The sequence below is a fragment of the Schistocerca serialis genome, chromosome 7, assembly GCF_023864345.2.
Source record: "Schistocerca serialis cubense isolate TAMUIC-IGC-003099 chromosome 7, iqSchSeri2.2, whole genome shotgun sequence".
Lineage (NCBI taxonomy): Eukaryota > Metazoa > Arthropoda > Insecta > Orthoptera > Acrididae > Schistocerca > Schistocerca serialis.
Genome location: NC_064644.1, coordinates 258788793 through 258816646, shown reverse-complemented (window position 1 = coordinate 258816646; position 27854 = coordinate 258788793).

The following is a 27854-nucleotide window of genomic DNA, read 5'->3' as shown; positions in this document are numbered from 1 at the left end:
GAGCGCAACTTGACGAAGCAGTTTGAAGTAATACCATCTACATTATGCGTATAAGGAAAGATTACACAACAAGTTTCTCATTTACAAAAGCATTTGGATCTTGGCTGTGTAACGGTCTGGTGTCATCCGCCCATTTCTGTGAGGTGGGAGAGTGTTTCTTAACTCGGTCAGGAGAGTGTAGTTACTCTCCCATCCAAGTATTGCGGGTTCGATGGACTGGCGAGGGAGACAGGGGTACATGGGAGGTGTGGATGGCCGCAGCAAGGCAGTTGGTGTTCAGGAAAACTATTAATTCTCCACTTAGAGCAGATAAGGTGCGCGCCCTCATCTGGCGGGCTTAGCCTGGCTTCCAGATACGACGTCTTCATGTCGATGTAGCTACGAGGGTCACTCCAGAAGAAATGCACACTATTTTTTTTTAAATCCATCTTTTATTCTACATGTTTGAAAGTTTTTCAGTGTGTAGATACATCCTTTAGGAACAATATTTTCATTTCTCCACATAATTTCCATCCCTCTCAACTGCCTCACGCCATCTTGGAAGCAGCGCCTGTATACCCGCACAGTAAAATTCTGGACCAACCTGTTGGAGCCACTGTTTGGCTTGTTCTTCAAACCTTGTTCCACGAAGAGAGTCTTTCAGTTTCCAAAAGAGACGATAGTCACAGGGAGCCAGGTCAGGACTGTGAGGCGGGTGTTTCAGTGTTGTCCATCCGAGTTTTGTGATCTCTTCCATGGTTTTTTGACTGACATGTGGCCGTGCATTGTCGTGCAACAGCAAAGCAGCCTGCTTTTACCGATGTGGTCGAACACGACTCATTCGAGCTTGAAGTTTCTTCAGTGTCGTCACATATGCATAAGAATTTATGGTGGTTACACTTGGCATGATGTCCACAAGCTAGAGTCCATCGGAATCGAGAAACACCGTAGCCATAACGTTTCCAGCAGAAGGTGTGGTTTTGAATTTTTTTTCTTGGGTGAATTTGCATGATGCCACTCCACTGATTGCCTCTTGGCCTCTGGTGAAAAATGATGGAGCCATGTTTCATCACCTGTCACAATTCTACCAAGAAATTCATTTCCACCATTTTCATACTGTTCCAAAAGTTCGCCGCATACCGTTTTTCTTGTTTCTTTGTGAGCCACCGTCAACATCCTGGGAATCCACCTGGCACAAGCCTTTTTTAACGCCAACACTTTCAGTATACTCCAAACAGTTCCTTCCCCTATCCCAACGTAGCGTCACAATTTGTTCACTGTGATGCGTCTGTCAGCAGTCACAAATTCGTTAACTCTCTGCACATTGTCTGGAGTGTGTGCACTACGAGGCCTGCCGCTGCGAGGACAATCCTCAATATTGCCGTGCCCGCTTTAATCACGTAACCTGCTTGCCCACCGACTAACTGTACTGCGATCGACAGCAGCATCTCCATACACCTTTCTCAACCTCTTGTGGATGTTTCCCACGTCTCGTTTTCGCAGCACAGGAATTCTATGACAGCATGTTGCTTCTGACGAACGTCAAGTGTAGCAGCCATCTTGAAGACATGCCTGTGACGGCGCCACTCATGGGAACAGGTTGAACATAGTTTGAAAACAAGCGGGAAGGATGTATCTACACACTGTAAAACTTTCACACATGCAGAATGAAAACTGTCTTTTTACAAAACTAGTGTGCATTTCTTTTGGAGAGAGACCCTCGTATGTAGCTCACCCATCGCTGGTGTGGCCGAGCGGTTCTAGGCACTTCAGTCTGGAACCGCGCGACCGCTATGGTCGCAGATTCGAATCCTGCCTCGGGCGTGGATGCGTGTGATGTCCTTCGGTTAGTTACGTTTAAGTAGTTCTAAGGTCTAGAGGACTGATGACCTCAGATGTTAAGTGCCATAGAGCTCAGCGCCATTTGAACCATCACTCGTCGCTGAACTCTGATGCATGCGTGTCAGAAGGAAAAGACACTGCAGCGACTACAGCCGTTATGAAATACATGAAATGTATTCGAAGTTGCTAACATGGACAGGAGAGACATGCAACTGATAATCGTTTGCACAGCGTCGACAGATAAATACGGTATTCTAGAACCCGTGATGTTCAGAAGTACGATGCGGTGTTCCTTTGGACGTGCGTGCGTGTTGTAGACACATAGTTGACGGCATATGGGAGTTTGGACTTGGCCGTGAAGTGTGCTCGGATAGCCTATGGTAAAGCGAACGCAGGCAATAAGCGGGAAATCTGGGTGGAATCCCGGTCCGACACACATTTTTACTGTCGTCATTCGACAGCATAGCTGATGATCGTCCACATTCGCAGCTGACAGTACATTTCATGTAGTTCCTGACTTTGGCGTATGAGTGGCGCGCTAATCTAGTTAAGACCACCAGCTCCAGCACGCATGGTGGCTTCATCAGCGTGCTTAACTAGCGTCCCGGCGACCGTTTGTTTGGCTGTTTGGCAGCGATTGCTTGCATCGTCGATTGACGCAATGCTGCATCGAAGAGTCGGTAGCGGCACCTTGCTAGGCGTTGATGTAATGTGTAGAAAGGTTTACAGGTCCTTTTGTTGTCAGGCGCTTGCCATCAGGACGGTGAATGGGTCACTGCAGTTCGCGATTCCTTGGTGTCGTGGTATTCCGTCCGCAACATAACAGCTGTGTATGGGGAGAACGTGTTATGCCTTGTGTAAGAAGGAGAAATGTTTACCAGCATGTGTCGAAATGCGAGAGCACCGGGATAGTGGGTTATCGAGACTGTCGGGATCCACGACTTTTATGCGATCATATAATCGATGTGTTCATGAAAACTCCTACTCAACGCCATGTAGGATCTCAACAGTGACACGTGATTTGCATCCGAGTGGACAGGCCGGCTCGGCATTGTGCTGTGCAGTGTCGTACATGCCTTGAGAAAGGAAATGGACCTCTTTTGCACAGGAGGAAAAACTGGCGACGTCTGAAGCACCACTTACTGTTACCACAATGATAATGTTGCAGTTACCCCTGGCGCGCATCAGAGGCGTGCCGAAAGTGGCGCGCGCAGCGAAGACACTAGACTTGGGTGCGGCACCATCTCCTCTTTTAGGACTAGTTACGGTTGAGCATACACCATCGCAACGCCTGAATCCATCTATGGAGGCTCTGGGGAGGACAAACGTTGCCAGATTGCATTCGTCATCGTCATACAGGGGCAGTACCAGGTATAATGGTCAAGGATGCTATTGGTACCAGTAACTGGCATTTTAAACAGCAGCTGCTAGATTTATGACTGCGAAGGCCGGTGGTTGCGGCCTATATTTGAGCCCTGTTTGACCTTATCTTTCAAGAAGATAGTGCAGGACCGCATTTTGTCCATGCAATCCAGCTCTACCTCGATACAAAGTCTGTTTGACTTTTACTCTGACCAGCATGTTCTCCAGATATCTCTGTCATCGAAACATCACGGGTTACCGAGAGAATGGATTGCCACTGGGCAACCGTCTCTCCGGGTGCGATTCCCGGCGGGGTCAGGGATTTTCTCTGCCTCGTGATGACTGGGTGTTGTGTGATGTCCTTAGGTTAGTTAGGTTTAAGTAGTTCTAAGTTCTAGGGGACTGATGACCATAGATGTTAGGTCCCATAGCGCTCAGAGCCATTTCAACCATTTTGAACCACCGTCTCTGGCACAGAGTTGAAACAGGATGGAAATATCCTATCTCTGAAAAAAGCTCAATTCGGCTCTATGCCATAACACATCTTTTGATAAAACTGTAAGGATAAACTCTTGCGCTAGTACTGAAAAGACATGATAACACACTAACGGAAAAAATTTCAGCACCAAGAAGAACATGTGCGACATAAACGAAATTTAGCAGGCGTTTATCTACAACTGAAAGACGATACCTATTAGGATTTCGCTCCATTAGAATAAGGGTGGCGCTAGCAGCCCCACTATAAGGATGCTAATTGGGTTTGCTTTAAATACACGCTCTAATGGTGTTGAGTACTAATTACCTATGAAATTGAGCGTGGTGAGATGATATCAACCAAGAATGCCTTTAAAGCGACAAAGACGCCATTTTCAATGCCTCACTCAACGAGGTGGAGTAAAAGGGCTGTGAGAAGCTGGATGTTGTTTCTGCGATGTTGCAGAAAGACTTAGTAGGAATGCAACCACTGTACATAATTGATGGCACAGGTAGAATGTACAGTCGCAAGGAGACAGGGCTCCAGATGATCACGTGGCACTACCGAGATGCAAGACCGTCATATTCGGCATATGGCACAGTTGCATCTTATTGAGTTCGCAACAGCAATCTGAGCAGCAGTTCGCACCACAGTGACAACGAACTGTTACAAATTGGTTACTTCAAGGATAACTCCGAACCAGACGCCCTTTAGCATGCATTCCATTGACCTAAAATCACCGCCATTTGCGACTTCAGAGCTCATTGGAGGGCAGGGTGGAGGTCTGTTGTGTTTTCTGACGAAAGCTGGTTCTACCTCGTGCCAGTAATGGCTATTTGTTGATTAGGAGGTTAGCTGAGGGCCTTCAAACAACCTGTCTGCGTGCCAGACACTCCTGAGGTTACGATCTGCGATGGGATTTTGTATGACAGCAGGAGCAACCTCGTGGATATCTCACACATCTTGATTGCAAGTATCTACGTCAGTCTGATGATTCGACCTGTTATGCTGCCATTCATAAACAGCATTCAAGGGGCTGATTTCTGACAGGATAACGTTGTTCCACATACCGCTGTTGTAGCCCAGTATGATCTACAGTGTGTCGACATGTTGCCTTGGCCTGCTTGATCACCGATCTGTCTCTGTCCGGGCACTTATGGGACATCATCGGAAGACAGCTGCAGCGACATTCACAAACAGCATAAACTGTCCTTACACTGACACGCAAGATGCATAGAACCCCATCCTGCAAACTGACGTCCGACATATGTGCATTACAATTTATGTACGTATGCATGATTACATTCAACTTTCTTGCGGTTACACAGGTTCCAGTATTTCACATTACCTATGGCTGATCTCGCACTTACATTAACATGTTACATAAATATGTTGAGAACGAAGTCTTTCGCGACGACACTTATATGTAAAACATTCTCTGTTTTCAGAATGAGATTTTCACTCTGCAGCGGAGTGTGCGCTGATATGAAACTTCCTGGCAGATTAAAACTGTGTGCCCGACCGGGACTCGAACTCGGGACCTTTGCCTTTCGCGGGCAAGTGCTCTACCAACTGAGCTACCGAAGCACGACTCACGCCCGGTACTCACAGCTTTACTTCTGCCAGTACCTCGTCTCCTACCTTCCAAACTTTACAGAAGCTCTGTAAAGTTTGGAAGGTAGGAGACGAGGTACTGGCAGAAGTAAAGCTGTGAGTACCGGGCGTGAGTCGTGCTTCGGTAGCTCAGTTGGTAGAGCACTTGCCCGCGAAAGGCAAAGGTCCCGAGTTCGAGTCCCGGTCGGGCACACAGTTTTAATCTGCCAGGAAGTTTCATTCTCTGTTTTCTTCCCGCGTCAATTTGGGATAAAATCTCGAGCTTTTGACGATAGCCTCCATCGTCATCGTCAGGAGCAACTGACTGTCTTCACTACTTTTTTTTCTTTGTTGTTATTTTAATACCTTGTGAAAAAGGCAGGACGGCAGCGGCCTATCTACGCCGCTCTTCGGCCACAGAAAACTATAGAACAGATAACATGTAGACATACAGAAAATATGAATATGAAACAGCAGGTGACACACATAATGATAATAACGAAGACGATCGAACGGAAGACACTGAATTGCATAAGCAAGTGCAAGTGTACACGAAGGCACAATGAGTACACTGTCGAACGGTGGAGGACACTGAAGAGACACAATTGCACTGGAACGGAGAAACACTGCACAGAAAACACTGACGATGATCTTTGATGCACTGCGTATTGCACGAAAAAAAAGAGGGGGGGGGGGGAACTGCCACATGGAATAGGGAAGTGTAGGAGAGAGGTGAAGAGGACGCCGTTGGGAGAGAGGAAGTGAGGGGGAGGGGAGAGAGTAGAGTCGAGTGTGGAAGCCCGTCCGTGAGGAGGGGGAGGAGAGGGGAAGAGGAGGGGGAAGGAAGTTAGGAGGGAGAGAAGGAAAAGAGGGAGCCCTGGAGGAAAAGCTCTGGAGGAGGAAGGGGAGGATCAAATCTGGCAGGAGGGGTAGATGGAGGGGACGAGGGCATCATCCAGTAGGGGGAGCTGGCGGAAGCCACCGTGGGAAAGGGTATGGAGGGTAGTAAGATGGAGAGTGGGTGGGATGCAGGAGTACAGGCGCGGCAGTGGATTGGGGTGGGAAAGAGCGGGAGAGACAAGCAGGTGAGGGGGATCAAGTTTACGGGAGGTGTAAAGGATCTGTATCCAGTCAAGGAAGAGGAGGAGGTGTGGGAAAGGAATTAAGTCATTGAGGAGACGCGTGGGGGGATGGAGGCGGATGCGATAGGCAAGGTGGAGCGCATGGCGTTCCAGGATTTGAAGGGACTTATAGTAGGTAGGAAGGGCGGAGATCCAAGCGGGATGGGCATAACAGAGGAGTCTTCACTGCAGCTGTACTGGCCTTTTATAGCCCGTGGACGGCTTCTGATTGGTCGACGATTCCGTACTGCTGTCGCAGACGGTGTCTGTATGTGCGCTGGTGGCGTCACCGCTTCCGTTGGAACGTAAACCTTGGAAGGAATGTTTCTGCTGCTTCTCTGCATCGGGCGCTCGTTTGCGTGCACTGCTCAGATACTATCCACTATCACTGTTAAAGGTCAGACCATTCGATCCGTTTCCGACCGCTGCGCAGAACACCAACGCCATATTAAAAATAGAGAACTGGAGAAATCGGCAACTGCGGAGCACAGCCCCTCGAACAAAAATAAAATACTGTTCAATGGAACAAAAAATCTGTCCCATGCCTCCACACACTGGGATTCTGTTATTAAGGAGGCTGTTGAAATAAGAATGAGCGAGAAGAACTTTAACTGTGATAGTGGATACTATCTGAGCCGTGCATGGAATCGAGCGCTTGATGCAGAGAAGCAGCAGAGACGTTCCTTCCAAGGTTTACGTTCCAACGGAAGCGGTGGCGCCACCAGCGCACACATTCATACCGTCTGCGGCAGCGGTACGTAATCGCCGACCAATCACAAGCTGACCAATCAGAAGTCTTCCACGGGCTTTAAAAAGGCCACCACAGCAGCAGGGAAGACAGTCAGTTGCTCCTGACGATGACAATGGAGGCTACCTTCGAAAGCTTAAGATTTTATCCCGAACTTTCGCGGCAAGAAAACCGAGAATGTTTTACATACATAAATATGTTACCGAGACAAATGTATTCTCGAAATTTCACTACTTTATATTAATCAATTTTTAGTAACAGTTCCTAATATTGATTCACTAAACATAGAAAGGGCGTTCAAAAAGTTTTGCACAGTCGTCTCTAATTTTTTTAGTTTTTGCAAGAGGAGAATGAAATTTTTTGTGAACATACTTGGACCATTTAGCTATAGATTGAGCCAACTCTATGTAGCCTCCATCAACTGTGACGCATCTGATCGAACGTTCTTTCCATGATGTAAATGCACTTTGGTAAAATTCTGGGGATTGACTTTAACACCATCGGTAGGCACCGGAAACAAGGTCTTTCTCACTATCAAATGTTTTACCGCGCAGGTGTGCCTTCAGACGACCAAAGCGGTAAAAATCAGACGGAGCCAAGTCTGGTGTGTAGGGAGGATGAGGAATAATTTACCAGCCTATTTTCGTGATTTTCTTCTGCATCATAAGGGCTGTATGGGGTTTGATATTGTCGTGGTGTAGTGATACCACACTACCCAATGACAAACGAATCATTTCAGCAAGCTGTCATGTCGTCACATATCTGTCATTTCGGATGCTTTGATCAGTGGTCTGCTTATTCACGTCACTCACTGCCGTCGATCGTCAACCGCATCGTGGATTGTGCAGTAGAGAGAAATTACCTTCTTTAAACCTCTGCAACCACCGCTGGATACTGCTGCGATCCATTGTATCCTCCTCATAAACCCGGAGCAACTTCCTGTGAATCGATGTGGCAGAGTCATCGCCGGTCTTGAAGAGCAACTCCATCACCGACCCTTGTCGCAACCTGACTTCTACTTCACGGTCCATTATGGCTCACCTGTGAATAATAGAAAATAAGTTTATGCACCAACCTATACCTAAATGTTCCAAGTATGTTCACAAAAAATTTCATTCACCCCCCTGCAAAAAATAAAAAAAATTAGAGAAGACTGTACAAAACTTTTTGAATACCCTTTGTATTTTTGGAACTGTGGCTAATACATTAAATGAACAATAAAAAACTATTTCTTTTGGTTATACTTATGAAAAGGGTCTTCGGAAAAATTAAATTTGTAACCTCTGGTCTGTGAAGTTGTAATTATTCGATGAAATAAGCAGCATAGATTGTTTCCTTCTTCCTTTTCTTACATCACCACAATAGTGATGCAAGTGTACTCGCTGTAACTTTTGCTAATAGTAATTGAAGTATCACATTTAAAGCATGTTTCATTTCGTAAAACAGTAAACGCCTCAGTTCTCCCGTCTTAATCAAACCATGTAACTAACTTCTGGCTTTTTAAATGGAGTAGGAAGCGACTTTTTTGGTAACAGAACGATCGAGCGCCTTAAGCGCTTCATTGAAATGGGACTGTACGAGAAGGCCAACAGGATAACACTAAAAATAAAAATAACTACTTCCACCACTCTCAGTTTTAAGAATGTCAACAGAAATTATTTCTTATGGAGGACTGTCGGCTTGGTGTCCGTCGTTATATGTTTTCACAGCGAGAGGAGAAAAGAGTGGCATTGCTAGAGGAGAAGGTCGGTATCAGTACGAATAAAACAACAAGGGATCACAATGAATAAAAGTTTAGAAGCATCCAGATTTCGAAGTTCTGTAGAGTTCTTCGAACCTATGCTTAAGAAAAACTACTTTCTCGACACGGCAAACAGTCCATCTGTGCTTACAACCCACCCACATGATACAAGCAAGTACTCGCGGGACATTGCGGTGAGGACACTGAAGCGTTTGAAACTCTGTTACTGGAATCAAAGTTTGCTGTAGGAGAGAACAACATGCGCAAAAGATGAAACGAATAGGTTAATCAGTTTGTTGGGTCACAAAATCACCTTGATTAACGTATCAGTCACAGTTTCAGACCTGTGATGGGGGAGTTGAACCATTGTAGAAACATCGGAGACAGATTTAGGCATAACTGGACACAACCAGAAAGGAGTAAGCTACAGGCCAAAATTATTGAAATTCGATCTTCAATGCGATAAGGAACGGAAATACAGAAAATAAATGATGCCGAATAGAATTAGTGTAAAGAAGATGGAAAAACGAGATGTAATGGCAACTTAACGTGTGTTAGGTATGTGTTTCAGTTGTTTATGTTTGCTGAAAATGTAGTGGACTGACAAGGCAGCCAGTCCACAGTGACGGGTAGCCGAAAGAAAGGCACGCGTACACACACGCCGACTGGCGTGAAGTCTGGAACAGGATAAGTATTGAATGCTAATAGGAAAAGTATGCAGCTCCTCGAATACTTAACTTTTATTTATCCTTGTTGTATACATCGTTCTTCTTGTTGAGACATTTCATACGATAACTATCAAACTATGTAAGGCTAATGGCGCCTTGCCAGGTCGTAGCCATGGACTTAGCTGAAGGCTATTCTAACTGTCTCTCGGCAAATGAGAGAAGGGCTTCGTCCGTATAGTCGCAAGCAACGTCGTCGTACAACTGGGGCGAGTGCTATCTCGTATATCGAGACCTGCCTTGTGGTGGCGCTCTGTCTGCGATCACACAGTGGCGACACGCGAGTCCGACATGTACTAATTGGACCGCGGCCGATTTAAGCTACCACCTAGCAAGTGTGGTGTCTGGCGGTGACACCACATTCCTCCCCCGCAAATCGGCGGACGGTCGTGTTATAAGGCTTCCGCCCGCCGTGGGGAGGACCCCATGTTGACGTATGCGATGAGGTGGGGAGCCTAACAACAGGCGAGGCTGTGCCACCCGCACCTGGCCATTCGGTCCGAGGGGACCTAGGAAACGCCTGAAAACCTAGTCCAGGGTGCACGTCAACATGCGGTGTATGCGCCCGTAAAGAGATAGGAGGGGCCGAAGGGTCGACCTCCATTGCGTCGGCGTACCCGACGCGCGATGACGTCATGTGGTCCGGAGCGGGCAAGAGTTCCTAGGCGGAGGACGGCTGGTCACGGGAAGCGATCGGCGGCGCGTGACCCAGGGAGGCGCTTGGCGGCTGCAGCGAAGCGTCGAATGCGGGCGGCGCCGGCGGGAGAACTATCGGCGGCAGTGGCGGCGGCGGCTGCGGCGGCGCGTTGCCATGGGGCAAAATGGAAGGCATCGTCGGTAACACCTGGGGATGAGGCGAGCCAGTAGATGGGCCTCCAGGGCGCTGACCGGACGGCACCGTCGCTGAAAGCAGACGGGGAGCGGCAGAACCCGTGCGACGACGGAGGTGCAGCTGATTGAGATGCCGACGCACCTCACCAGAGGCCCCCAAAACCAAATACATCGCGCGGCCGAGGCAGCGAAGAATGCGCCCTGCGAGCCAACGCCGTGAACCTCGATAGTTGCGATAGAATACAACGTCGCCTGGAGCAAAAGCAGAAGACTGCCGCTGCACTGGAACCTGATGCGGCGGATGCAGCAAAGACATCAAGGTTCGATGAGGACGACCGTGGAGCAACTCAGCCGGCGAGCGACCATCTCGGGGCTGAGAGCGATACGATGACAAAAAGAGCAACAACGCGTCCTCCCGAGAATGCGACTCTTTCAACTTCAACATCTGCGACTTGAAAGGCCGGACCAATCGTTCAGCGGCACCGTTTGACTGAGGCGAAAATGGCGCGGATGTCAGATGTTGAATACCATTGGCCTGGCAGAATGACTGAAATTCTGCGGACATGAATTGTGGGCCATTGTCGGAAACAATAGTCTGCGGAAGACCTTCAACGCAAAAGATAGCAGATAACGCTAGGATGGTGGCAGAGGACGTCGTGGAAGACATCCGGACAACAAAAGGAAAATTACTGAAGACATCCACCAAAACCAACCATCGAGCATTCCAGAATGGACCAGCAAAATCGATGTGCAAGCGTTGCCAAGGGGAAGTGGCTTTTGGCCATGCAAAGACTTTCCACGGCGGTGCCGATTGTTGTTCGGCACACGCCATGCAAGAAGAACACATTTTCGTAATCGCAGCATCGATTCCGAACCAAGTACAGGGCTGACGAGCAAGTTGTTTCGTTCGCACTATACTCCAATGTCCTTGGTGAAGAAGCCGTAAGACAGAGGACTGTAACGAACGTGGGACCACGACTCTGGACTGATCATTATCAGAACGCAACAACAAAACACCACGTCGAACAAAAAGTCTCTCCTTGTGAGCAAAAAATCGACGAACCAACGGATCCTCGATCCAAGACTTTGACAAAGGCCATTGCGTAGCAACAAAACGCAAAACTGTAGCAAGGACAGGGTCAGCAGCTGTGGCTGTAGCTACACGACGAAAATCAATCGGAAACAATTCGACCACTTCATCGGTTTCCGAATCAAGGAACATGCAAGCAAGTTCGGAAGAAGCGAATGCTTTATCCTCAGCAACAGGCAAACGGGACAACGCATCGGCGTTTCCGTGCTTAGCAGTGGACCGATACAAGATGTCGTAGTGGTACTGCGAGAGGAAAATAAACCAGCGAATGAATTTCTGCGCTGTACGCAGAGGTACAGGCTTGTTCGGATGAAAAAGCGAGGTCAAAGGTTTGTGGTCGGTGATGATGGTAAAGTGTCGACCATACAAGAAATCATGGAGCTTAGTAACACCAAAGACGAGAGCCAAAGCTTCTTTCTCTATCTGTGAATAATTTCTTTGCGCAGACGAGAGCAATTTTGACGCAAAGGCAATAGGGCGATCATGCGAGCCAACTTTGTGCGCAAGCACAGCACCGATGCCGAAATCCGATGCATCAACCATCAACAAAAGGGGTTTCTGGGGATCGAATGGCGTAAGGCAAGTATCAGAAAGCAACGCCGATTTCAACCGGCGAACAGCGCGTTCGCATTCCGTCGTCCAGAGGAACGGAACACCTGTACGGCGGAAGCGATGAAGCGGAGCTGAAATGGAAGAGGCATTGCGCACATTCACTCACACCTTGTGATGCTAAATGGTGTAATGTTCTTGCGACCTCAACACGCAATGCGTGAGGAACATTGCGCGCTCTGAAAAATTTCGGTTCCGCGTTTACTTTCAGTTCCAAATGCGCTTCATAGTTCTTAGCGCAACCTAAGCCCAGTGCAAAAATGTCTGCAAAATCTTCACACAGACGAGAAACACTGTCTGAAGGCACAGTCTGATTCACTGAGAGGACCTGATTTACTATAGACATGTTAAACAATTGAAATAAATCTAAACCAAACAAGTTCACTGCAGTAGAAGAACGAAGAACGTAAAATGACACAAGTTTTGATTGTCCCTGGTATGTTGCAAGAAGAGTGCACTGTCCTAAAACAGGGATCTGCTGTCCGGAATATGTAGTGAGCTTAACATTTGCGGCACACAACGGAGGTTTGCCCAGTTGTTTGTACGTGTCGTGATTGAGCAATGAAACTGCAGCTCCGGTATCGAGCTGGAATGGTATGACCTTGCCATTAAAGTCCAAATCTACAAAAAGTTTATTGTCCTGCTGACGACAAGAGCGACTGTTTTGTGCAATTTGAACAGACACTGGTACAGAATCACGTGCTAATTGACGTGATTTCCGGCGACGTCGACGCACACTTTTTGTGGGACTAACACAGTCACTGTTAGAGAAAGTGGCACTGGACAAGGTGGAAGTAACTACATGAATGTCCATGGGCGAAGGTCCACGAGCCTGAGTGTCCTTGGTTCGATTCCGGCGCGAAGCAAAGGGCCTGGAATGGTTGTGATTGTCTGATCTGAGCTTTTTTGGCAAACACTTTGAACATGTCCTTTCTTATTACAGAAAAAGCAAATAGCTTGGCGTGACGGGCAATTTGCACGCGAATGTCTAGTAGCACACCGCGGGCATGATGTCACTGCATTTGTATGCTGGCGCGGCACACCTGGTTTAGAGCGTGGCGGCAGCCGTGCGGACGTGCGCGAGGGCAGTTGACCGGGCCGCGCAGCGCGCCCGGAGGGCCGGTTAATGTTACACACTGCTGGTGAAGTTTCAAAAGATTCCTGAGCACAGTCAAGTGTGTCTTGTCTATCCAATATGTCTATCACTTGTTGAAGGGAGGGATTAACTAGTTTCAAAATTTGCTCCCGTATGCGAACAATAGAAACGTTCTGTGCAATTGCATCACGTACCATTGTATCTGAATAAGGAAGGCCACAGTCACATTCAAATGCACAGTCCCTTGTAAGGCCTTGCAATGTTGCTACCCACTCCCTATTAGTTTGACCGGCCGTACGTTTTGTACGAAAAAACGTATACCTTTTTGCAACGACATTGACTGTTTCTTTGAAATAGGCATCTAAAGCAGACAAAATTTCGTCGTAGGACAGAGTTGCTACGTCGCGTCGGGGAAACAATTTCACTATCACACGGTACGTTTGCACGCCGACACAAGACAATAAGTGAGGCTGCCGCTCGTTACCTTGAATTCTGTAGGCGGCGAGATGAAATCCAAACTGGTGTGACCATTCAGTCCAGGTCTCGTGGGTTTGACAAACTGGCGAAACTGCGGTGCAACTGCATGTTGTGGCGGCGGCAGCGATGAAGCGGCTGCTGCCGCATCGGTTTGAATGGCACGTTGACCCTGGACGAGCTGTCCAAGGGCATCCAATAACGCCTGCGTCTGCTGATTCTGCAAGCGATAAAATTCGGACAGTACATCGGGAGAATGTGGCGAAGCCATTACACAAGCAAATTAGTGCAAATGAGAAAGAACACGTTTCCCTCGTCGCCAATGTAGTGGACTGACAAGGCAGCCAGTCCACAGTGACGGGTAGCCGAAAGAAAGGCACGCGTACACACACGCCGACTGGCGTGAAGTCTGGAACAGGATAAGTATTGAATGCTAATAAGAAAAGTATGCAGCTCCTCGAATACTTAACTTTTATTTATCCTTGTTGTATACATCGTTCTTCTTGTTGAGACATTTCATACGATAACTATCAAACTATGTAAGGCTAATGGCGCCTTGCTAGGTCGTAGCCATGGACTTAGCTGAAGGCTATTCTAACTGTCTCTCGGCAAATGAGAGAAAGGCTTCGTCCGTATAGTCGCTAGCAACGTCGTCGTACAACTGGGGCGAGTGCTATCTCGTATCTCGAGACCTGCCTTGTGGTGGCACTCGGTCTGCGATCACACAGTGGCGACACGCGGGTCCGACATGTACTAAACGGACCGCGGCCAATTTAAGCTACCACCTAGCAAGTGTGGTGTCTGGCGGTGACACCACAGAAAGTAATTATGTAAGATTGTCGATTACGTATTGTATGTATCAGTCATATGCTGTGTTAGATTCAAAGAGATGGATTTGATATTTTCTGTGATGCTAAATTTTGACCGCTAGGCTCTGGAAGTTTTCTTCTAGGAACAGTGGTAGATAGTGTAACATCCGAGAATGTGATGTCCAGAGGTAATTGTGTGAAAATAACGCATAGGATGAAGTAACAAGAAAGGATAGTCTGCATAAAAATGTTGTTATGACAAAACGTGTACCAATCAAGTGAGGTAAAGCAAGGTAAAGACCCTTAGGTGAATGTTGGCAACAAGGAAGTGATGCTGTAGTTAAGTGGTGCTCTTCAAAAAATGGCTCTGAGCTCTATGGGACTTAACATCTGTGGTCGTCAGTCCCCTAGAACTTAAAACTACTTAAACCTAACTAACCTAAGGACATAACACACATCCATGCCCGAGGCAGGATTCGAACCTGCGACCGTAGCGGTCGCTAGGCTCCAGACTGTATTGCCTAGAACAGCACGGCCACTCCGTCCGGTGGTGCTCTTCACTTGAGTAACTAGAATCATGGGGAAGGTTTTTGATATGGTGGGGAGCTGGCGGAATGGAATGCTGAGCCATAATTTGAGGATGCGGTAAAAAAAAGAGATGTAATCTATAAAATCCAGATGCAAACACTGGTAACAGTACAGCTACAGGATAATACTATCATGTGCAGTCGGTGGTATAATCGTGGTCACAGAATTAATTAAAACGAGAATTTAGAAAAATATACAACCTATTTAAGCAAACAGTTCTTGAATGTGTGCAGGACAAATAGCCTTAAGGGCCAAACCTTTAATAAAAACAATATTACTGTTCCATAGAATTAACTTCTCCGTTAAAATAAAAAACTTAACTTCTGATGTAAGCTGAATTAACAAATTTTGACCCAGGCAAATCGAAGTACCTTACGAATGTCAGTACAGTAACACAGTTTGTAGCGAGCAGGGTTTCATACTATTCAAATGTAAATTCTCTTAACACCGAAGTCTCTGTCACAATTGAGCAGCCTGATTAATAACCAAAGAATCCGCAGCTTACAGAGAAAAGCGTAACAACAAATATCGGGTGATCATTGTGTAATGCAATAGCCTGAAAAGAGTAAACAGTAAACACGAATTAGCACACTATTGGCTGTTGGCGTTCAACACCGGCGGCTTGTCTGCACGAGACCCGTCCGAAAACAACAACCAGCGCGGGCTGTACACTGACAACAGCTTATATGACACACAAAAAACCAACATTAATATACAATTCACTTAAACGAATCACCACACCGGTAAAATACAGGATCATCAAGATAGAGAAAAATGGAGATAAGATTCGGTGCAAAGGTTCTTAAATTCAGAATTACATCATAAAACTGCACCTGTAGTCGATGTTAATTCTGCTGTTAAGACAGCGTGAATCAAATTAACGTTCATAAAAGGTAATCTGCAGAGCTGCAGAGCCACTCAGGACTATGACCATGTAAAGAACCAAAACCTGCACACAGTTTTAACTACTAAGAATACCGCCCTTTGACGGCACGAGGTTTTCAACAAACTACAACCGCCCACAGGTAGAAACTGACACAGCAAAAGCCAAACTAAGTTTGACGTTAACCTTTAACACGCAGGCGAGGAATTCACTGATAAATCGTGAAAGTAGCAATTCACTCAGGTAAGATACAAGTCTGCCGAATACCAGCCACAACTGACAGTAATCAGGAACTGATAGCAAAATCAACCATAGCAGAAGTACATTAATTCCACTCGCGATTAACAGTGTTGCAACATCAACACTCAAGTGATTTAGGAGGACACCCGTCGAACAAACATAGTGACCACACGGAGCAATCACGGTTAAAAATACCTCCCCATTTGAAAATTAATCCACGGAGCAGCCGTAGATGCACAAGCCAGGCCATCGCGGAGGTGTCGTCATGGCACAAAGGCGGAACGACTCTTGAACAGAGCCTGTGTTTACTGGTCACTGCAGCCACAATCCAGTTCCGCTTGCGAACAGCTACCGGCGCAGCACACACCGGTGCGGCACAGCAGAACACCACTTGCCCACTTGTCCCCTGCAATGACCCGTGCAGTCTCGTTCCGTATCCCTTCCTCGTGCAGAGTACTGGGCCCCGTATATCAAGGGGGTACTCGCCAACCAGCGCGCCCCAAAGCATGTCATTTATACGGAGAAAACTCCGCGAGAGCGAGAGCATCGCAGGAGGTCACGGCACAGTTTTGTTCGTCTCTATAAAATTAAATTTAGAGACGGATACTTTAACTACGCTTGATTTTGTAGTTGTTCTTAGCTGGTGGAAGGAAATGGGGTAATGGGGGTATATAGCCGGCCGCGGTGGTCTCGCGGTTCTAGGCGTGCAGTCCGGAACCGCGCGACTGCTACGGTCGCAGGTTCGAATCCTGCCTCGGGCATGGATGTGTGTGATGTCCTTAGGTTAGTTAGGTTTAAGTAGTTCTAAGTTCTAGGGGACTTATGACCACAGCAGTTGAGTCCCATAGTGCTCAGAGCCATTTGAACCATTTTTGAATGGGGGTATATAGTTGTCCACGCCAAAGGAGCATCAGGGAACTGTTGCGAGGAAAGAGTATTGTTGTTAATGTCCATACCAAGGAAACGTCAGGATTAAGCTGAGAAGCGAGAGAAGTATTGTGAATCCATAAAACGTCAGTGGTCGAGTGGGCCGTTAAGCTAAGTTAGTTGGGGGACACTTTCTTTATTTTTATTTTGGAGTACGGAAGATGTGGATATTCAAGTTTTCAGCAAGCAAGATTCTTGACTTACACATTTCGAAGAGGTAGTTATGGACTGAGACAACCCAGTACCAATATCTTGTAGTAAGACGACCAACCGTTCAAAACGAACCATTCGCGTAACCATGTGACTTACGAGTGAAAGGCCAATTGAAGTTCATTGTCTATGTAATTTCTGTTTAAGTAGTGGAAATTGATTTAATGCAGATCGAGAAATTAGGAAAAATCCTGACAATGTTGTAACATAACTTTGTTGCAACTTGACCTTGTAAATATAAATGAGGAAGATTGGGTAAGCATATAAATAAAAATTAAAATATGATTATAATTTCTATGAAAGATTTGTAGTTCTACGTACCAACACTGAAAGGAGTTGTGTGAAAATTGTTGTTAAAGGTTAGTGTACACTGATGAAGTATTTGCTGCAAGTGTGCGCCATCCAAGTGTAAAAGACAAGTAATAATAAGAACCATAGGTTAGATCTTGGCGAAAAGGAAAGATAACAAGGAATAGATGGAGGAAAGAACAGACAAGGAAGTAAAGACAGGCTAGCCAGCTGACCGACGATACAGAAACTGAATGTTTGTTCAGTTATGGGGAATCGGAAATAGCAAATAGAATATTATTATTTCAAGGCATGTACGTGATTTACAACTGCATGTATTCGCTAACACCCAATAATCTAACAAATAACTTAATAACCCATATACAGGGTGAGTCACTAACAATTGCCGCCAAGAATAACTCCGAAAGTATCATAGGAGCTAAAACGTTTGTGGGACAAAAGTTTAATGAGACAACGGGGGCCGTAATACGACGACGTTGGTTTTTTGTTGCTAGGTGTAATGGCTTCAGAGATATGAAGGTCAAATTTGGTTTTTTTTTAATGGAATGCTATAGTTTGGGACTCATTTTCTGATAGCGGCTATCGAGACGAATCCAATTATGTGTAACATAAAGTCTTTGAAGGTCACAAAGGTGGCATGAACGTCCATTTACAGAAGGTGTTCGAAGTGACGACCACTGGTGCCAGTGCAGTGCTGCACTCCTCTTATCATGGGTTGAGTGGCATTCCTTATCATTTCGACACTTGCCGAATCACATGCTCTGACAATTGTCTCTCGTAAATCGTCCAAATAGTAATACATCCAAAACAACAGTTGCCGAAATATCGTCAGATAGGGAACCAAGGAATTTCGCAGAGTGAGAAAGAAGTAGCAGATGAAATATTGGCGTTTCTGCAAGATGAGTCAACTAAATGTGTGAAGTCCTATACGCTCGGCTGTGCGGACTATGTACATGAGGAGTACAATGTGCGACAAGGATGATGCGCTACACGGCTCTACACCTGTTTCAGTGTCACGTATCGTCATTCACATTCGCTTGATTCGACGACACTAGTCTTACTGTTCCTATTAGTGTTGGACTGCGAAATCGTCGAATGGTGTTTACATGTCAATGGCTCGTTCGATGGATACGCCGTAATCGGCGAATATTTACTATTTGCACAATATACGAGAAAGAACTGTCAGAGCATGTGCTTCGATATTGCCGATGTGATAAGAAATACCACTCAATCCATGACAAGAAGATTTCAGTGCTGCATTGATACCAATGGTCATCACTTCGAAACCCTTCTGCAAATGGACGTTCATGCCACCTTTGTGACCTTCGTTGATCTTCAAAGACCTTATGTTACACATAATTGGATTCGTCTCGATACCCGCCATCAGAAAATAAGTACCAAATTATAGCAACCCATTAAAAAAAAAGTTGATCTTCATATTTCTCAATCGACCACACCTAGCTACAAAAAACCAAGGTCGTCATATTATGGCTCCCGTCATCTCATGCAACTTTTGTCCTACAAACTTTTCAGCTCATATCATACTTTCGGAGATATTCTTGGTGGCAATAGTTAGTGACTTACCCGGTATGACAGTAAATTTATGTTGTAAATATAGTGCTACGTAAAATTCATAGAAGCTTCTTCAGTTAAAAAGAAAACATAACTAGATTATAAAGTATGTAGAATAATTATAAATACCAGATTTATTGCGAGGAAAAAAGAATCAGTCACGGTAGCTTACAGTCTTTAATTGAACTGGATACAGCGGAGGAAACGTAATTTCACTGAAAAACACTCAAAAACTGATTAACGTAGTTAAACGTCATTTGTGTTTATACTGTATTACAGAGTAGGGATACCATTGCAATTCCTGATCCCTAGTAATGTGTAGAAAGTCGAAGGAAAATACAAGTGGAAGCTATACACATAGGTCAACAACAGGTGAATAGACATCGCCATGTGACGGTGAAGTTCTTACTCGCAACAGAGTTGGTAGGGGCAATGCAGAATCATGCACCACTCATGTTACTCTGTTTTCTGATAGCGACATTGGCCAGTATGCCTTGCTTGACAGCACTGTCTTGTAAGGCCGTTACACGTCTCTCTCCTCCAGAGAATTCCCACGCCCTGTCACACATGTGCAAGCAGTGCGAAAAGCATTCCTGACTCAGGCACCTGTCTTGGAGAGTAATACTACGCCTTTTGCTCTATCAAGAAACTCTTTTGCATCTCGCTGTTATCAACTAGTGGAACAAGCACACCTCAAGATGTAAATTCTGTCATACGATCTGCTACACTGTGCATAGCTGACAGAAAAGAAACACTCGCTATTTAAAAAAAAACAAAAAAACACACGGGCAAACCCAGACGTAATACTGACGTGTTGAGAAGAGGACGCCTATTCGCTGTTTCAGCGTGGGCACAAGCTACCACATATCTGCCCTCCGACGTTGACCTTGCCTGGACTACTTATCTGCCTAGAGAAAGGGGTCCTATCGATGACAGGACATTCTGGCGAGTCTACCCGAACACACCCACTACCGCCACTCACCTACAATCACGATCAGTTCGTCTCCATCTGAACTTCGTTGCGTGTTGAGTTTTTTCTGTGACAGTGTCCACATACTCATAACTCATGTACTGAACTCGAAGAGTATCACAGTTCTCAATCCACATCACCTTCTCTTCTGTAATTCTTTATTGTTGAAAATACTTTTTCCATGTATCAGCCCCTGATGGACGAAACAGACGTACTCTTTGTGATTTTGATGTTTTTTCTTGTGATTTGTAGATGTGTACTTCTGTAACTATAACTTTTTGTCACCCTTATGTTGGCTGCACATTGTCCATAACACATTCATCTTCATTTTGAATTTTTTTTATATAACGTGTGACATAATCTACGTAACTCTCAAAAGATGATTCCTTTTGATAGAAATACTTTTGTGCTAGGCCGCGCTGGATTAGCCGTGCGGTCTAAGGCGCTGCAGTCATGGACTGTGCTGCTGGTCCCAGCGGAGGTTCGAGTCCTCCCTCGGGCATGGGTGTGTGTGTGATCCCATTACATATCATTGACTAATTCTTGTAACATGCCTACACTAGAGAATAGTTCATGGTTTTCTTTGATAATGAAAGTGACCTTCAGTGACAGTTTTAATGAAGTACAACCTCACATGTGGTTTATTTAGCATATTTTCTTTGCTATTGTATTTTTATGATTAACTTATCATTTGTCATATTTTATGGTGCCTTAATTCAGGGATGTTTGCGTGTGCCTCATACAAAGTGACTGCAGGCATTGCTGATTCTGAGCAAGACAGCGCTCACAATTAGATGTACGAAGTATGATTGAATCTTGCTCTTTATGTTTAATTACTAACACACAGAATGAATAGGTAATTGACAGGAACCATCAGTGAGATGTATCAATGTGTAACAGAAATAAATATTAAAACTATTACAGTGACTTGAAGAAATGAAGAGCAGTACGAACTTACATTATAACTTTTATTTAAATTGGAATGAACGTCTTTTGCATGCTAAGTTCATTCATGGAAACAATTTGTTTGTTTTTATAAATAGATTTTTATAAATAGGTAGAAGACAAATTTCAATGAAAAACTATCAGAAAAAAGTGTCAGTGAAAGGAATGAATTAGTCTGGGGTTCCCACAAGTCGTATGGAAGATTTCTATGTTTGTACAGGTTGGGAAAGAGACTATGTTTCTGTATCCCATCCTATTCAACTCAACTCATAAAAAAATTGAATTTTGGTTATACAACACAATCCTTCGTGTAACACCAGCCGCACCAATTTTTGAAGGTGGTCTGGACTCATGCGAAACGTAAAGCCATTCCAATCCTGAACTGTTCATTTTCAGTATTACACAAATCATATCTGAGAACGATTACAGTCATGTGTAGGCTGATGAAACGATTATTCTTGATTCAAACGATGAGAATTACGACAGTGATTGTGTAGATCAAACGATCTTTCTTAGTCTCCTTTCTGTCTGGTTACTGTGAACTGAAACGATTAATAACGTTTGTGTATGTAAGGTAGAAGTCTGCCGGCGTACCATCTGCCTTTCGGAAAGATGTCATCCACACAATTCCAAAGACTGCAAGAGCCGACAAGTGCAAGAATTATCACATAATCAGCTAAGAATAATATACAGAAGATCGAGGATTTGTTAGATGACGATCAGTTTGGCCTTAGGAAAGATAAAAGACCCAGAGAGGCAATTCTGACGTTGCAGTTGATGACGGAAGCAAGACCAAAGAAAAATCAAGACACGTTCATAGGGTCTGTCGACCTGGAAAAAGCGTTCGAAATTCTGAGAAAAATCGGGGAAAGCTACAGGGAGAGACGGGTAATAAATTATATGTACAAGAGCCAAGAGGGAATAATAAGAGTGGACGACCAAGAACAAAGTGCTAGGATAAAAAGGATGTAAGACAGGGATGTAGTCTTTCACCCTTACTGTTCAATCTGTACATCGAAGAAGCGATGATGGAAGTTAAATAAAAATTCACGAGTAAATTAAAATTCATGGTGAAAGGATATTAATGATACCTTTCGCTGATGACATTGATGTCCTGAGTGAAAGTGAAGATTACATGATTTGCTGAATGAAATAAACAGTGTAATGAGTGCGGAATATGGAATCGAAAAAAAGGCGAAATTAATGAGAAGTAGCGGGAATGCGAACAGCGAGAAACTTAACATCAGGATTGACGGTCACGAAGTAGATGACGTTAAGGAATTCTGCTTCCTAGGCTCTGAGCACTATGGGACTTAACTTCTGAGGTCATCAGTCCTCTAGAACTTAGAACTACTTAAACCTAACTAACATAAGGATATCACACACATCCATGCCCGAGACAGGATTCGAACCGGCGACTGTAACGGTCGCGCGGTTCAAGACTGAAGCGCCTAGAAGCGCTCGGTCACCCCGGCCGGTGCTACCTAGGCAGCAAAATAACCAGTGACGGACGGACCAAGCAGGACATCAAAAGCTGACTAGCACTGGCAAAAAGAACATTTCTGGCCAAGAACAGTTTAGTAAATCAAACATAGGCACTAATTTGAAAAAGAAATATCTGAGAATGTACATTTGGAGCACAGGATAGTGTGGAGCACGGGATTGTATGGTAGTGAAACATGGACTGAGGGAGAGCTGGAACGGAACAGAATCGAAGCATTTGAAATGCGGTGCTATAGACGAATGTTGAAAATTAGATGGACTGATAAGGCGAGGAATGAGAAGGTTCTGCGCAGAACGGAGAGGAAAAGGAACATGTGAAAAACACTGACAAGGAGAAGGGACAGGATTATAGGACATCTATTAAGACATCAGGGAATGACTTCCATGGCACTACAGAGAGCTGTAGAAGGCAAAAACTGTAGAGGAAGATAGAGACTGGAATACATCCAGCAAATAATTGAGGGCATAGGTTACAAGTGCTATTCTGGAATGAGGAGATTGGCACAGAAGAGGAATTAATGGCGGACAGCGTCAAACCAGTCAGCAGACTTACGACAAAAAAAAAGAAAAAAATTAGAAGATAGCTACGCTGGAAACGTATTGTCCTGCTGGCACCACGTTGGCGGACGTAGCAATAGACTAACAAAAAATTTGGACCTTCAGTAAAAACAGATACACTCTCGTCATTAGATGATTTACACAAGCGACGAGTAAGTACACACGTAGTTTTATCAGTCAAAAAATTTCCTGAAATATCAGTCACTGTTGAAACCTCAGATTTGGCTCCAATGAAAGTTCGATATCCGATCAAATCACGTGGACGGAAATCTTCCACGCTAGCAGCAAGAGTTCGTAATGCAGGATCGATACGAACGATACTAAAGGTAGCCACCGCGAAACAAAGAAGGACCACGTAGAATATTAACGAACATGGCAGTACCGACATTCATTTTATAATCATTCACAACTAAAACAGTCTTGTAAATCGTTGGACGCCACTGGAACACAAGATGCACACGATGGAGAGTCATCTTGGTGAGTGAGTAACAGTGCCAAAGCGGCTACGTATGTAGAAAAGTGCAAACGGGATGACGTAAATGACAGACTACCCGGTACTGTTGCTTTTGTTTTGGCGCTGTTGCTTATTCGCTGAGATACCTCGCCCATGTGTGCACCGAGTGATCCGTTGGCGTCCAACGATTTACAAGACTGTTTTAGATGTAGAAACTGATTACAATATGAAAGCTGACACTGCCAAGATTACTGATGTTCTACATGTTGCGCAATTGGTCCTGGCGAATACGCTGAAATGATAGGCTACGGTAGCTCACCTTCCACATAATGGACATTTCACAGTGTGTCTCTTCCAGCAATGAGTTTTCCACACAGGCGATTGTGGATTGATCGGTGAGCTAGTACAACACAGGTGGAGTGAGTGAAAACTTTTCGACCCCAAGCTGTGTAAACTATGATTTTGGTGTTCTGATAATTATAATTACAAAACGGAGATCACTACCAGCTTCCCAGATCTTTTTTGAGAGGAGATCGCAGATTGGTAATTAAAGACACGAAGCACTGATATAGACTCGCTTCCCTGTCATTCGCGGAATGGTGTGAGCTGGATAATGGACGACTGGAGGGTGCTTTTTAGGCAGCCCATAGTGGAAGAACAACATAGTCCCACTGCTGGTAACCGGTTGGCAACATTTCGTGTTGACACGTCTGGGCCCACAAGCGCGCTTATCTGCTACAGCTGCACGATCTGCCGCTGCTCTCTTGCAACACGACGATCCTGGCGTCGGTCTGTGCTGCGTGGACGTCCAGAACGTCGGCTAAGAGTGTGAGAATGTTCACGTGACCATGGATATCAAAATCGTTGCTCAACTGACGCAGCACGTCCAACGTGTATGGCAATTCTCCGAAAGGACCATCCCGCCACTCGGAAGTCCACAATTTCGACCCTTTCAACTCGTTCAGTTGGCTGTAGGAAGCACGAGTGTGTCTCCGTGGCATGGTTGCCTGCTTGCTTCACACGTTTCCACCACACTGAGCCTTTTAGCTGTTAGCATTCCATATTAGAGTGTAAACACAATGGCGCTCTGGTAGTTATGCCATTACGCTATGTGTTGGCGGACGACGTTTAAATCGTTATCAGTACATCTATCACTCAGATGGCATATGCCGTCATCGGATCAAAATCGACGTCGTCTTTTCAGGCTTACTAATTTTTTGCGGCAGTGAATTTTAATTAAAGGGAGACAGAAGGCAAGTGGGCTTCAAAACTTCCATTTTTAGATTTTAGCACATTTGAAATGCCTGGTCTTTCCTGCGTGAAACAGTATTTGTTTTATATCAATACGACAATTTTTTCGTGAGATATGATGGTTTTCCTGACGCTGTGTGCAATCTGGCATTTGAATGCCACGCCTTCCTTTATGCGAGATGCAGAGATAATACACAGCATTTAATTAAATGAAATGAAATTAAACCCATATTTAGAGACCTTTATAAAGATACCTTGTTGAAGAAATGTCTTCATGGGAAAACACAATTTAAATGAATGTGTGAATTCTGTCATTTGGAACTGGTTACCGAAAACTGTATTTGTTCAGCTCACAACCCTCAAATTTGGTGTTAATGATGCTATCTTATGCTTCAATGTTGGTGTATTTAGAAAACTGGATATTTTTTAATTATTGGGTATAAAATCTAGAGGCAATACTGCAGAATCCTGGGTCCAAATAGATAAAGAGAGCAGATATTGCTAATTTAAAATTCACAAAAGAAGCCAGACAGAAAAGAAGAGGGACCAAGAAAAGAAAAGAAGGTCAGTAAGATTCAGATGATGCTCAATATGGTGCAGGAAAATATTAGTGGTAAGTAATTCTCATCAATAAATATATTAGAATTGCAGTATTAAACTTTAAATGGATTTTTCTCAAAACTACATTTTCTTACTTTCAGGTACCATTATTTGATAAACTAATGAGGTTATAAACATGAAATTTGGCCTGTTTGTACTGCAGATGGTAATACGTTATTACAAGTATATTGAGAACCACCAAAAAATCAGAAACTGTTTTATAATAACTAATGTACAAAAAAGTTAAATTTTACTAGTGAAAGAATAAATTTTTTTCTTCAAAACCATAAGAGGTATTATGTTCATTTTCCTTGTAAATTGAGGCATATAGGTTATACACATGCAGTAAAAATTTCATTGTTTTATCACTTATAGTTCTTTCCAAAAGTGCACCTATTCAAAGGGTAAAATAGCATAGGCAGAATAGGGATAAAAATTGCCTTCCGTCTCCCCTTAAGTGAGTGGTAAGTGGTGAGATGCGGAAAAAAGTTGTTCGTTCCAGGGAGTACGCTATCTTGATCTGATCCCTGAAAAGAACAATTTTGCCTATCTGTGGGCTATATCTGTCATGTTTCATCGGGCCTGTCTCTAAAAAAATGATTCAAATGTCTCTGAGCACCGTGGGACTTAACTTCTGACGTCATCAGTGCCCTAGAACTTAGATCTACTTAAACCTAACTAACTTAAGGGCATCACACACATCGATGCCCGAGGCAGGATTCGAACCTGCGACTGTACCGGTCGCGCGGTTCCAGACTGTAGCGCCTAGAACCGCTCAGCCACCCCGCCCGGCTGGCCCTGTCTCTGTTATATACTGGAAGCATGAAATCGCTAATCCAAAATGCTGAGAAAAGACAATGAAGGTTTGCACTACAGGAGACATGCTCTAGAAGACAAACACTGAGTATCCTCGGACAGTCCATTACCAGTTAAGCTGCCCACGAAACGCGGAGATCCAGATCAAAACAGCAGCACACTGCAGAGTTTGTGCTTGGCAAGAAGACTCGTTCCATTGAGTGTTCCATTGGCGAGAGAGACATTTCATTCAGAAGCGGCAGCCTGTGCTCGTACGTTCGGCAGAGCTGGCAGGCAGCCAGACTTGCCAGCCAGTTGCCGACTGTGACGGGCGACAACAGGTGTCCGCGGCCGCTGGCGGCCCGTGGAGTGACGCTTCACTTAGTCGGAGGCCGGCGGAACGACGGAGGGAAAGGCAGCACGATTACACTCCAACATCCAGACGACAAGGAAGTCATTAGCGACAGACCACAAACTCTAGTGGTGAGTAGGTGAAAGGAAGTCGGCCGTGCCTCTTCAAAGGAAACAGCCCGGCGTTAGAACTGAGCGATTTATGGAAATAAAAATGGTTCAAATGGCTCTAAACACTATGTAACTTAACATCTGAGGTTATCAGTCCCCTAGACTTCGAACTAATTAAACTAACTAACCTAAGGACATCATACACGTCCATGCCCAAGGCAGGATTCGAACCTGCGACCGTAGCAGCAGTGCGGTTCCGAACTGAAGCGCCTAGAACCGCTCGTCCACAGCGGCCGGCCATGGAAATAAAAGGAAACCTAAATCTCAGTGGCCGGACGAAGAGTTCATCCACCCTTCCCAAATATACGTCCAGAACCTCACTGGCGAATCGCAATTCTTTAATGTTGTTCTGATGGACAGCAGAGGCAGGAATTTTGGGGTCATTATGCCATCTCTTGCAAGGGACTAGGGTTTCACACGTCCAGTACGTTTTTTACATCACAGCTTCTAAGAAATAACGATTTTAATAGGACAATTACATAAGTCTTAAAATGATTTGAATGTCTGAAATGGCAGTGTGGGTAAATTACGAATATCCTGCCTATGAGCTAATAAAGTTAATACTGGCAGTACTTGTACTACTGCAGCTGCTATCTTTGACACTGATAGTATTAACAATAATGACAATAATAGTAATAATGATAGCACCAGATATGAGAAGAACTTATGAAACGTCGCTTTAGAAAAATTAATGAATTACTGAGCTGATAAACCTCTACGTTATTTGATTTTCAAACAGCTGAGCAAAACTGAACGTACTCAGACATTACTCTCTTTACTTTTTCTGATCAACACTAAACTGACAAACAATATCTCTAGCGCAACGCAATCTAATTTTCAAAAACCCCTACAAAAGAATGGCCCTGGCTAACAATAAATAACCTATACCTTTCATGAATCACTTACCTCCCAAAAATCTTCGTTACTCGAACTACTGCAATACAGCGAGCGCCAATACTGCCAGCTAAATAAAAGATTCTAACTACTGAAGGCACTAATTACTGATAGGCATAGTTAGCAAATGAAAGATTT